This window comes from Schistocerca serialis, chromosome 8 (genome assembly GCF_023864345.2).
Source record: "Schistocerca serialis cubense isolate TAMUIC-IGC-003099 chromosome 8, iqSchSeri2.2, whole genome shotgun sequence".
NCBI classification, from domain to species: domain Eukaryota; kingdom Metazoa; phylum Arthropoda; class Insecta; order Orthoptera; family Acrididae; genus Schistocerca; species Schistocerca serialis.
In genome coordinates this window covers 495,611,648-495,625,963 of record NC_064645.1, presented here as the reverse complement: position 1 = coordinate 495,625,963, position 14,316 = coordinate 495,611,648, and the positions used below count along the sequence as shown (strand labels likewise).

The following is a 14,316-nucleotide window of genomic DNA, read 5'->3' as shown; positions in this document are numbered from 1 at the left end:
AGAAGTTCACCTATCCAATTTTTTCCCTTATTCTTGCCTTTAGCACTCTTTTCTCCTTATCGGTCCTTGCTCACAAAGAATTAATTTTTCTGTTTGATATTCATTACGTTCAAATAAATGTTTCAGCAATTTATGCCTTTCATTCTCCTCTGCCTTCATTGTTTTTTTAGATTGCGTTTCCAGCTGCTATTGATTTAAGTTTCCTCAAGAGGGGTGTAAATTACATGGCCCAGTTACATTAATGCGACCCCCGCTTACGTCCGACGTCAGCGTGTAATAACCACTTACACGGGGCAGATAGCAGCACTAGCAATTGAGGGCATATCAAAAATGGTTCAAATGGCTCAGAGCACTATGGGACTTAACATCTGAGGTCATCAGTCCCCTAGAACTTAGAACTACTTAAACCTAACTAACCTAAGGACATCACACACACCCTTGCCCGAGGCAGGATTCGGATCTGCGACCGTAGCGGTCGCGCGGTTCCAGACTGTAGCGCCTAGAACCGCGCGGGGCATATCAAGTGTGTCTCGGGGGTGGGGTTCAGGGAGGGGGGTTGGGTGGCGGGGGTGTGGCAGTGCAGTCTTTGTCGTAACCCGAAAACGGAGTGGTCTATCTGACATCCAGAGAGTCATGACCATTGGCTTACGGGTCAAGGATGGAGGCACTTCCGGCGCGACTAAGATTGTAAACTGTTCGTCAGTTGCCGCAGTTGAAGTACGAGGGCTATCCACAAAGTACTTTACGTTTTGGAATTAAAATTAAACAAAGTATTGGAATTTTTTTTATTATATACAGATGAAAGCCACACTTAAATACTACTTTTCTACATAGTTGCCATTTAAATTAAGGCACTTATCGTAGCGATGGACGAGCTTGGAAATTCCTTCGTCGTAAAATTCGGCCGCCTGCGCCTTCAACCACGTGGTTACCTCTTCATGAAGCCGTGCGTCGTCATCAAAACGCTGCATAGCCAACCACTTCTTCATTGCTGGGAATAAGTGGAAGTCGCTCGGTGCCAGGTCGGAACTGTATGGCAGATGAGGAAACAACTCCCACTTAAAAGATTCGAGAACTTCACGAGTGGCATTTGCCGTGTGGGTCCGGGCGTTGTCGTGAATCAGCAAGATCTTTGAGCCCAACTTTCCCCTGCGCTTGTTTTGTATTGCTCTTCTGAGGTCGTGCAGAGTTTGGCAATATCTTTGAGAGTTTATTGTAGTGCCTCTTTCCAGCAAATCCACAAAAATCACACCTTTTCTGTCCCAAAAGAGGTAACCACGTGGTTGAAGGCGCAGGCGGACGAATTTTACGACGAAGGAATTTCCAAGCTCGTCCATCGCTACGATAAGTGCCTTAATTTAAATGGCAACTATGTAGAAAAGTAGTATTTAAGTGTGGCTCTCATCTGCATATAATAAAAAATATTTTCAATTCTTTATTTATTTTTAATTCCAAAACGTAACGTACTTTGTGGATAGCCCTCGTATACTGCGCATGGCAAAATGACGCTATCAGAATCGGCGCTGAGGCAATTGTGATGCACCATGGGCCATAGATGACAGAGGTGAACGCCGGCTGCGGAGATTTGCACGGGCGAATAGACGAGCAATTGTTGAGCAACTGACAGCCCAAATGAACCAAGAGGCTACCAACAGTGTCTCCTGAACGACCGTTCAGCGAAAGTTGCTGCTTATGAATCTCCGCAGCAGGCTCCTGTTTCATGCACCCGTCCTGACTGGTGTTCATCGGTGACGAAGGTTGGAATTTGCACGCCAATACCACAACTGGACGTTGACTGAGTGGCGAGCGGTGGCCATTTCAGCTGAAACACATTTTACGCTCCGTTGCACACATGGCCGTTGACGCGTACGCAGTTTAACGTCTGAAGACAAACACCCTGCAACAATCGTCGGAAAGATCCAGGCCGGAGGAGGTAGCGTTATGCTATGGGGAATGTTTCCGTGACATTCCCTTGGTCATCTCATCATTCTGGAAGACATGGTGTATCAACACAAGAATGCAGGGTGGTCCATTCATCGTGACCGGGCGAAATATCTCACGAAATAAGCGTCAAACGAAAAAACTACAAAGAACGAAACTCGTCTAGATTGAAGGGGGAAACCAGATGGCGCTATAGTTGGCCCGCTAGATGGCGCTGCCGTAGGTCAAACGGATATCAACTGCGTATTTTTAAAATAGGAACCATTTTTATTACATATTCGTGTAGTACGTAAAGAAATATGAATGTTTTAGTTGGACCACTTTTTTCGATTTGTGACAGATGGCGCTGTAATAGTCACAAACATATGGCTCACAATTTTAGACGAACAGTTGATAACATGTAGGGTTTTTAAATTAAAATACAGAACGTAGGTACGTTTGAACATTTTATTTCGGTTGTTCCAATGTGATACATGTACCTTTGTGAACTTATCATTTCTGAGAACGCATGCTGTTACAGCGTGATTACCTGTAAATACCACATTAACGCAATAAATGCTCAAAATTATGTCCGTCAACCTCAATGCATTTGGCAATACGTGTAACGACATTCCTCTCAATAGCGAGTAGTTCGCCTTCCATAATGTTCGCACATGCATTGACAATGCGCTGACGCATGTTGTCAGGCGTTGTCGGTGGATCACGATAGCAAATATCCTTCAACTTTCCCCACAGAAAGAAATCCGAAGACGTCAGATCCGGTAAACGTGCGAGCCATGGTATGGTGCTTCGAAGACCAATCCACCTGTCATGAAATATACTATTCAATACCGCTTCAACCGCACGCGAGCTATGTGCCGGACATCCACCATGTTGGAAGCACATCGCCATTCTGTCATGCAGTGAAACATCTAGTAGTAACATCGGTAGAACATTACGTAGGAAATCAGCATACATTGCACGATTTAGATTTCCATCGATAAAATGGGGGCCAATTATTCTTCCTCTCATAATGCCGCACCACACATTAACCCGCCAAGGTCGCTGATGTTCCACTTGTCGCAGCCATCGTGGATTTTCCGTTGTCCAATGGTGCATATTATGTCGGTTTACGTTACCGCTGTTGGTGAATGACGCTTCGTCGCTAAATAGAACGCGTGCAAAAAATCTGTCATCGTCCCGTAATTTCTCTTGTGCCCAGTGGCAGAACTGTACACAACGTTCAAAGTCGTCGCCATGCAATTCCTGGTGCATAGGAATATGGTACGGGTGCAATCGATGTTGATGTAGCATTCTCAACACCGACGTTTTTGAGATTCCCGATTCTCGAGCAATCTGTCTGCTACTGATGTGCGTATTAGCCGCGACAGCAGCTAAAACACCTAATTGGGCATCATCATTTGTTGCAGGTCGTGGTTGACGTTTAACATGTGGCTGAACACTTCCTGTTTCCTTAAATAACGTAACTATCCGGCGAACGGTCCGGACACTTGGTTGATGTCGTCCAGGATACCTAGCAGCATACATAGCACACGCCCGTTGGGCATTTTGATCACAATAGCCATACATCAACACGATATCGACCTTTTCCGCAATTGGTAAACGGTCCATTTTAACACGGGTAATGTATCACGAAGCAAATACCGCCCGCACTGGCAGAATGTTACGTGATACCACGTACTTATACGTTTGTGACTATTACAGCACCGTCTATCACAAAGCGAAAATAGTGGTCCAAAAATGGCTCTGAGCACTATGGGACTCAACATCTGAGGTCATCAGTCCCCTAGAACTTAGAACTACTTAAACCTAACTAACCTAAGGACATGACACACATCCATGCCCGAGGCAGGATTCGAACCTGCGACCGTAGCGGTCACGCGGTTCCAAACTGAAGCGCTTAGAACCGCACGGCCACACCGGCCGGCAATAGTGGTCCAACTAAAACTTTCATATTTCTTTACGTACTACACGAATATGTAATAAAAAATGAGGGTTCCTATTTTAAAAAACGCAGTTGATATCCGTTTGACCTATGGCATCGCCATCTAGCGGGCCAACCATAGAGCCATCTGGTTTCCCCCTTCAATCTAGACGAGTTTCGTTCTATGTAGTTTTTTCGTTTGACGCTTATTTCGTTAGATATTTGGCCCGGTCACGATCAATGGACCACCCTGTATATCCTTGGGGAACATTTCCACCCAAACATGCAGTTTGTTTTTCCTTGGCACGATGGCATCTATCAGCAGGACAATGCAACGCATCACACAGCTCGCAATGTAGATGTGTGGTTCGAAGAGCACAAGGTTGAATTACCGTACTCTCCTTGCCACCAGTTTCCCCACATTTAAACCCAAGCGAGAAACTCCGAGGTCACCTCAATCGGGCTGCTCACACCGTGGACCCTCAACCGAGAAACCTAGACACATCACTGAAATCGGCATGGCTCCACATCCCTGCAGGTGCCTTCCAGAAACTCATTGACTTTTTTCCTGCAGTTCCGCGCTGCAAAAGATGGACACTCAGACTTCCGACATGTGGTCACATTAATAAGACTGGGCAGTGCAGAGTAGCAACGCCAAACAGTACGTAAACGTGCCGCAACAGAACTGTTAAAGGTGCGCCATAGCCATTTTTAAATTAGTTTCGAAACTACAGAAGTAACTTTCAGGTTTTCAAATTATACAAATGTACCTTGTAAAGTAGATAATCTCCTGTAAACGAACATGTATTTATCTATTCTCAATTCTAAAAAGTATGCACCCTAGGACCTTCGACAATTGGCTAAAGAAATTTACTCACCCTGCACAAATACACAAATATGTTGTTCGCGCTAAGACGTTCAATCAGCTGGTGCCATGAAGTTTGTTGGAGCCCTTAGTAGATGGTGGAACTAATCTTCCATTGTCGATAGCGCCGAAACATGAAAGGTTCCTGAGAAAAGTGTCCTGCGTAACTGTAGCTCGTGCGTAAACGTGCCCCGGTCTCCCATAATCATTAATAAACTGAAAATAACATCACTAAATAAATACGAGTTCTGTGTAGTTATTTTGTCTACTCACATAAGAGAAGTGGACAGACAACCCTGGGAGGGTATAGTTTGTTTGTAAAATGAAAAGCGAGCATCGCTTGTAGTGTGGGAATGTTGCCTTTACCACAAGAACGCTACAGTGGACGGACAGGATGACTAAGGAACAATTTCACATCTAGCAGTGTAGAAGAGTGTGCAAGAATCAACGGAGATTCTGTCCATAAGCGTTTCTTGCTTTAGTATCATTACTTGCTTTAGTATCATTACTAACTCAAATCTGTATTCCATGTAGTGCTAAAGCATCCGGTGGAAAATAAACACCCCGGGTAATGTCTGCGAACTGCGTCGCCCGTGATTCATACGGCGCGCACGATGGTCGGTATAACTTCGTGAAACATACTGTAGTTGCCTCTTGTGACGTAGTCAGGTACACAGAGAGGGAAATCACCAGCTCGCTCTTCAGTTTGCTGACCTATGATGAGGATAAGCGCATGACCACAATCCGTCGAACTACCTTCCCTCGGGCCACTCTTGTGACGTAGTCACGTACACAGAGAGGGAAATCACCAGCTCGCTCTTCAGTTTGCTGACCTATGATGAGGATAAGCGCATGACCACAATCCGTCGACCTACCTTCCCTCGGGCCACTATCATCCACCCAGCCCCTCCATCTTTTACATCCCTAGAACACAATTTATCCTTAATACGGCTGTAATGCACTTAGACGTGGTTCGCAAATTTAATATTTGTTTTTAACCACTTAATTTAACAACAAACAGTAATTTTCTACCACTGAGACATTATTTATAATAATCCGCGACTTTTCCCTCCCCTGGAATGTGGCAACTGCTAGTCGTAACGAAAAAATGAACAGGGCTTTCTTTTTTTTTGCAGCAAATTTAACTTAGCTTAAATTTGTACCAGAGAACATTTTCACTTGAAGCTGCGGTTTTCGAGTTATTTACAAAAAAAAACCTAAAAAAATTTGCAAGCTACTAACCAGCATCCAGATCCCTTCGCAATATTCGCTTGGAAAGTGGTTGACAAATACCTGCATTCACTGACAGCAGCAATTCGTGTTGGGTGTGAAACCGATTGTCATTAACAAGGCGTGATACTCGTCTCCGATACCTGTCTTTCAGGATGGTATTGCGACCGCTGTTATTAAACAGTATTATTAGGTTGGTTCATAAATTCGCAGCGTTCTTGTTTTTCAGGTTGGTATTTCGGTTGCTATGGGTTTATTTACTATTGTCATTTTTATTTGTAGTTCACTGTTGTTACCTGAGTTTACATATTGTCATTTTGTCTTCTGGACATAGTGAGTGGAAGTGTGGATGCTAGAAATTGGAGTGCCAAATGGAGAAATCGGAACATTTCCGACATATTCTTCTGTCTGAGTTCAATAGAGGATGATGACAGCAGCAGAGGCAGCCAGAAACATTTGTGCCGTATATGGGGATAACGCAATTGGACAGAGCACGGCAATAAATTGTTTTCTCCTTTCAAGGGCAATCGTTTTGACAATAGTGACTCTCCACCTTTGGGGTTTGATGAATATCGTTTAAACGCAGTAATTCACAGTGATCCAAGTCATTGTAACCGAGAACTGGAAAATGTGATGAACGGTGATCATTCCATCATCGTGCGACATTTGCATGCAATGAGGAAGGTTCAAAAATCGGGTGTACGGATATCACATGCGCTAAGCCAAAATCACAATAACAAGCAGCTGCCCATAAGTGCACCTCTGCTTGCTCGTCATCAATTGGCTCGTGAACTACATCGAACATTCCTATCCCGTATCGGAACAGATGATAAGAAATGGTGCCTTTATGTTAAGGTTGGAAAAGAAAGGAATGGTTGAGTCCAAACAAAGCAGCAGTTCCCTATACAAAGATCTGCACGCACCCACAAAAGATAAAGTTACACAGCTGGTGGAACTGCGACAGTGTGGTGCATTACGAATTGATTCTCCGAGGTGGAACCAACACTGCTGACATTTATTGTCAACAGCTGAGACGTCTTGTAGACGCAGTCCAAGAACAACGAACAGGAAGACTGCGTGAAGTGATGCTATTCCACGATAACGCCCGTCTGCGTTTGCTAGACTGACAGGAGTTGGGCTGGGCTGGGAAGCCATTTCGCACCCACCTTATTCACCTGATCTTGCGCCTCAGATTTTCACCTTTTACGGTCCCTATCGAACAACCTAGATCGATCTTCCTTTCCGGATGAAATGCGCTCCGAACATGGCTCGACGAGCTCTTCGCCTCAAATCCACGTGACTTCTACAGTGGCAGAATGGAATAGTTACGCCAGCGTTGCCATATTGTTGCAAATACTGAAGGACAACATATTATTGATGACTAAAGTCTGCTATGTGTACCTGTTGTGTTTATTAAACTTACAGAAAAACGCTATGAACTTACACTGATCAGCCAGAACATCATGACCACCGACCTACTATCGACACAAACCCGTCTACGCGATAGCAGCGTCACCTGATGAGGAATGACACACGCACGGTGCATATAGTATAAGTGAGCGGGCTGTCCGTGTGTAGAGTGGGGAAGGCGCGCGATCTCTCTGATTCTGACCGAGGGCAGATTGTGATGGCCCGGAGGTTCGGCACGAGTGTTTCGGAAACTGCATGACTTGTTGGTTGTTCGAGGAGTGTTGTGGCGAGTGTCTTCAGCACTTGACGAAACCAACGTGAGTCCACGTGCAGACGTCGTGCGGTTAGGTGGCCAGCCTCGTTAGAGATGTCGACGTTGTAGGCTCGGTAGATTGGTAAAACAGGAAAGCAGCGAACTGTCACGGAACTAGTATCAGATTTTAATGCCTGACAGAATACAAGTGAGTCCGAACACACAGTGCACCGAACACTCCTAACGATGGGTCTCCGCAGCCGACAACAAATGCTTGTGCCAATGTTAACACCATGACGTCGGCAACTTCGACTGAAATGGGCACGTGACATTGACACTTGACGTTGGCGCAGAGGCAGAGCGGCTGAAGAATCCCGATACCTTCTTCATCTTGTCGGTGGGAGGGCGCGAATCAGTCGTCTATCAGGGGAACAGCTCCTCGACACCTGTACTGCGGGACGGAGACAAGCTGGTGGCGTTCCCATTACGCTCCGGGGAACATACACCTGTTCTTGATGATCATGTTTCCCGACGTCAGTGGCATTTTTCAACAAGGTAATGCGCCATTTTACAAGGCTAGGAGTGTAATGGAGTGGTTTGAGGAACACAGTCACGAACTCCAATTGATGTTCTGGGCCGGCCGGGGTGGCCGAGCGGTTCTAGGCGCTACAGTCTGGAACCGTGCGACCGCTACGGTCGCAGGTTCGAATCCTGCTTCGGGCATGGATGTGTGCGATGTCCTTAGGTTAGTTAGGTTTAAGTTGTTCTAAGTTCTAGGGGACTGATGACCTCAGAAGTTAAGTCCCATAGTGCTCAGAGCCATTTGAACCATTTTAGTGTTCTGGGTCCTAACTCGCCAGATCTGAACCCCATCGAACACATCTGCGATGTGATTGAACGTGGCGTCAGAGTTCACCGCCCCCTCCCCGGAATTTACGGATTAGGTGACTTGTGTGTGCAGATGTGATGCCAGCTACCTCCAGCGACCTACCAAGGACCCATTGCTTTCATACCACGACGTGTCACCGCTGTTCTCTGTGCAAAGATGGACAATCGGCTATTAGGTAGGTGGTCATAATGTTCTGGCTTATCACTGTATGCACCAACCCAAAACAAAGATGAAAGTGGCGCACTATTCGTTGTAGACACTTCGAGCACTCTGCGTCGTTATACATTCACAGTGGCGGTGTGGTCATAGGGAAGTCCAAACTATTCAGCTCTTCTCTGCCATTCTTTCAAGTCCATCAGTTTTACAGCACTGATTCCATACAACTGACTAGCGCACACACCCAAACGCACTTCTCTCTCTCTCTCTCTCTCTCTCTCTCTCTCTCTCTCTCTCACACACACACACACACACACACACACACACACACACACGACACTACTGCCATGACTTACGTCAGCGCCAATGTCACATGAGCGCTTTCTATCAGTTGTATACCATCCACTGCGCACCAAATGGCGGTGATTAATATTTTGTCTGGTGGGCATACTACACTGAGGACACAAGTCATGCTATACCTCCTACAATAGCGTCGGCCCCCCTTTTGCCCGGTGTGGTGCAACAACTCAATGTGGCATGGACTTAACAAGTCGTTGGACGTCCCTTGCAGAAATACTGAGCCATGCTGCCTCTATAGCTGTCCACAATTACGATAGTGTTGCCAGTGCAAGATTTGTGCACGGGCTGATCTATCGATTATGTCTCATGCATGTTTGATGGGATTCATGTAGGGCAATCTCGGAGGCTGAAACATTCGCTCGAGCTATCCAGAATGTTTTCAAATCAATCGCGAATAACTGTGACCTGGTGACATGGCGCATTGTCATACATAAAAATTCCGTCGTTGTTTGGGAGCATAAGTCCATGATTGGCAAAAGGTGGTCTCCAAGCAGTCAAACATAACTACGACCCAGTGCCTTTTCACGGAAACACAATCCACACTATCATGAAGCAATCGCCAGTTTGCATAGTGCATAGGGTCTGTACAACACTCGAACCCTACCATCGGCTCTTACCAACTGAAATAGGGACATCTGACGAGGTCACGGTTTCCCAGTCGTCTAGGGCCCAACAGATATGGCCACGAGCCCAAGAGAAGCTGTCGTGCTGATAGCAAGGGCACTCGCGTCCGTCGTCTGCTGCCAAAGCCCATTAACGCCAAATTTAGCCGTCCTTTCCCAGCGGATACGTTGGTCGTACGACCACCATTGATTTCTGCGGTTATTTCAAGCAGTGCTGCTTGTCTGTTAGCACTGACAACTCTATGCAAACGGCGTTGCTCTCGGTCGTTAAGTGAAGGCCGTCGACCATTTCGTTGTCTGTGGTGAGGGGTAATGCCTGAAATTTGATTTTCTCCGCACACTCTTTACACTGTGGATCTCGGAATAACCAATTCCCGAACGATTTCCGAAGAGGAATGCCCCAAGCGTCTAGCTCCAACTACATTTCCGCATTTAAATTTTATAATTCCCGTCGTGCGGCCATAATCACGTTGGAAACCTTTTCACATGAATCACTTGAGTACAAATGAGAGCTCCGCCAATGCACTGTCCTTTTATACCTTGTGGTCGCGATGATACCGCTATCCATATATGTGCATATTGTTATCTCATGAATTATCACCCCAGTGTACTAAGCTTGTTACACTGCACCCACCTGTGTCCTGCTACCTTGACTGGCTGCGCATTAGTACCACCCTGGGAGCTATGCACGTTAGCGAGTCGCGAGAGGGGCGAGTGCGGCACGAGGAACTAGAGCGGCGCAGGACAGGACAGGCCAGGCCAGGCCGGGCTATGCGGTGCGGCATGTAAGGCGAGCCGCGACGTTCCGCGTGGGGCCGCTTCCGTCGTCGGCCGGCCGCCACGCCACGGCACGCCACGCCACGCGCTCCCAGCACCGACGGTCGTTAGCGTCGCGGCCGACAGCAGCCAGCTCTGGCGGCTACTGTTACACCTCCACTGACACCTGGCCAACACCTGCATACTGCGTGCGCTACGTCGCTCCACCAGTACCCTGTCACGTGTACCGTCAATTTCACCAATGCAGGTCACGTAGCTCACGGCTATCCTTCATTTGGACGTTTGTCTCCCGGCGAGTCCTGAATGACAGTTTTAAAATTTATTTATATAAAAAAACTTAACTACGCGATCAGGTCCTAGGAAAATTAAAAGAAACCTCTAAGAAGAGAGAAGCAGCTATATGAACGTCAAGAATTCAGATGACAACCCAGTACTAGACAAAGAAGAGAAGTGCAATTTTGTCATATGATGACATGATGGAGACCGTGGCTGTTGTTTGTTGACAAATGTTGATGGTGTTAGGACAGCAACCAGCTACAAATTTGCTTTCAGTTCCTTTATTCAAAGGGCACCGTTACCGGTTTCGAATCGTTGTGATTCATCCTCAGACGGTTTACACGCTTTCTTTATGACATGTGGTGTGTTTTTTACAGATCAATTGTCCTAAAATATAAATAATACATAATTATAAACACACCAAACACAGATGGTTGCGTTACAGATTTTCGTTGCATGTGATTTACGTGAAACTTCGGTTTGGAGTGTTTGTTTCCATAACATTCGTCCAACAGAAGTAAATGCATTCCTACTGCATTCTTACTGTTGCACATGTAAATTTTTCTGACTAAACACTTTAGATTTGTCACTAAGAAGATTTCTACCACGCACCACATGTTTTGATACATACAAAGAGCTTACAAACATATGAGTATCACAGATGCTATGATATATCGTAACATTTGACGATGATTTCCTATGTTTGGAAAGGATCATATATTCATTTACGCAACTGTAATGCCTTTTGCACTAGTACAGAGACATTGAATTTTTGAGTTGATATTGTTAAATTATATATATATATATATATATATATATATATATATATATATAGAGAGAGAGAGAGAGAGAGAGAGAGAGAGAGAGAGAGAACTGTATAGGTAAAATAGTATATTATTTAATTACATTTAGCATCATGAGAATTATAGAAACATATAAATTTGCTACTTGATCTGCAGATAGGTGTACTAATATTATTTGCTTTGGAGGCTGAAAAGTAATTTTTGGAAGTTTTCGGGAAAGGGGTGTTAGCTAACTCTGTTTGTTCGTTAAGGATATAGTCTGGGGTGCTGCTTTTGTGTGTGTGTATTTCTAATTCTTCTAATATATCCACAGTGGCTCCTTTTTCTGCTAGATGCAAAATTTTTAAGTTGTCCTCAATGTATCCCACTGAATGGTTTTCTTCAGCAATATGGGCTGCAAATGCTGATTTGTTCAAGTTACCAAGTCTTAAAGCATCAATATGTTCTTTTTATCTATTTAGGTTTGGCTTCAGTGGCACACTGATTTGGCTTGAAGTGACTGCTGTGAAGTGGATCTGTGGTTTTTGTCTGCATTTTGTTGTGGAGTTTTTCTATTATTGTGGGTTTATATCCATTATTATGAGCAACTGTTTTAATTATATTGATTTCATTTTGTTGGTCTGTGTCACTCACTGAAGAAGAGAAGGCTGATAGGTGGAAAGAGAAGACAAATTGGATGAGGATAAGAGGGATTATGTGGTACTGCGATAGGTATTTCACATAGCGATGAAGGGCCTATGTCAAAATAGGATACCTAGAGTAGACGACATTGCCCCAGAATCGGGAGAACCAACTATGATAGCACTTACCTGTAGTGAATCCATAGTACAACTGTACACTGAGGTGACAAAAGTCAAGGGATAGCAATATGCACACTTACAGATGGCGGAAGTATTAAGTGCACAAGGTATAAAAGGGCAGTGCATTGGCAGAGCTGTCGTTTGAACTCAGGCCATTCATGTGAAGAGGTTTCCGACGTGATTATGGCCGCACGGTGGGAATTAACAGACTCTGAACGCGGAAAGGTAGTCGATGCTAGACGCATTGGACGTTCCATTTCGGAAATCGATAGGGAATTAAATATTCCGAGGTCCGTAGTGTCAAGAGTGTGCCGAGAATATTAAATTTCAGCCCTTACCGCTCACTTCGGACAACGCAGCGGCCGAGCCCCTTCACTTAACGACCGAAAGCAGCGGCGTTTGCATAGAGTTGTCAGTGCTAACAGACAAGGAACCCTGCATGAAATGACCGCAAAGATCAGTGTGGGACGTACGACGAACGTATCCGTCACTACAGTGCGGCTAAATTTGGGGGTAATGGACTATGGCAGCAAACGACCGACGCGAGTTCCTTTGCTAACAGCACGACATCCATCGTGTGCAGCGCCTTTTCTGGGCTCGTAACCATATAGTTTGTACCCTAGACGACTGGAAAACCGCAGCCTCGTCAGATGTGTCCCGATTTCAGGTGGTAAGGGCTGACGATAGAGTTCGAGCTTGGCTCCATAATGGTGTGGGGTGTATTTACATGAAATGGCCTGGGTCCTCTGCTACAACTGGACGAATCATTGACTGGAGTACACCATTTGCTACCATTCATGGACTTCAGGTTCCCAAAAAAAGGATGGAATTTTTATGAATGACAATGCGCCATGTCACCGAGGCAACTGTTCGAAATCGGTTTTAAGAACAATTCGAACGAATGATTTGGCCATCCAGATCGTCGGACGTGAATCCCATCGAACATTTATGGGTCATAATCGAGAGGTTACTTCGTGCACAAAATCCTACACCGGCAATAATTTCGCAGTTATGACTCAATATTTTTGCAGGGGTCTTCCAACGATTTGTTCAGTCCAAGCCACATCGAGATGCTGCACTACGCCGGGCAAAAGGAGGTCCGACATTATTAAGAGCTGTCCTAAGACTTTTGTCATCTTATTGTGTATGTAATATACATCAGTCTATATTGTCCATGTGCGTAGCATTAAGAACCTTGTACGTATTAGGCCATTGGGCACATTCAAAAATATGTAAGCAGCAAAAATGCGTTGTTGAACATTAATGACTCTCCATTATATACGTCGTGATGTAGCAATCAGAATTACTGGTGGCGTTTAACAGGTTCACAGAGTTCTGTTCACTGAATAATGGAAGTCAGGCGCCAATAACCTACCAAAGACTGTAGTATCTTGTTACGTATCCAGCACTACCAACCAGCGATGCACTTGTGGATGAGAAAACTTTTGAAATCATTGTACGTTACAAACCGTAATACACCTTCCACATGGTGCACACTACATATATTATAAATTACAAACACTAATCCATATAGCGAGTACAATTTGGAACGTGGATTAAACGTTAGTCATATGAAAGAAGGTTGTATACATGGAAGAATCCTGGAGATACTAAAAGGTATCAGATAGATTATATAATGGTAAGACAGAGATTTAGGAACCAGGCTTTAAATTGTAAGACATTTCCAGGAGCAGATGTGGACTCTGACCACAATCTATTGGTTATGAACTGTAGATTAAAACTGAAGAAATTGCAAAAAGGTGGGAATTTAAGGAGATGGGACCTGGATATACTGACTAAACCAGAGGTTGTACAGAGTTTCAGGGACAGCATAAGGGAACAATTGACAGGAATGGGGGAAAGAAATACAGTAGAAGATGAATGGGTAGCTCTGAGGGATGAAGTAGTGAAGGCAGCAGAGGATCAAGTAGGTAAAAAGACGAGGGCTAGTAGAAATCCTTGGGTAACAGAAGAAATATTGAATTTAATTGATGAAAGGAGAAAATATA

The 14,316-nt window shown here is 44.9% G+C and overlaps 1 long non-coding RNA gene across 2 annotated transcripts in view; it reads right to left on the bottom strand.

The window, feature by feature from the left end:
* Positions 1-991: 991 nt before the first annotated feature.
* The window catches only part of LOC126416804 (uncharacterized), a 229,875-nt gene continuing 216,550 nt past the window's right edge, over positions 992-14,316 (bottom strand). For both annotated transcript variants that reach the window (XR_007575530.1, XR_007575529.1), the window contains one exon: positions 992-1,029. This is a non-coding gene — a long non-coding RNA (uncharacterized LOC126416804). The remainder of the gene's footprint in view (positions 1,030-14,316) is intronic.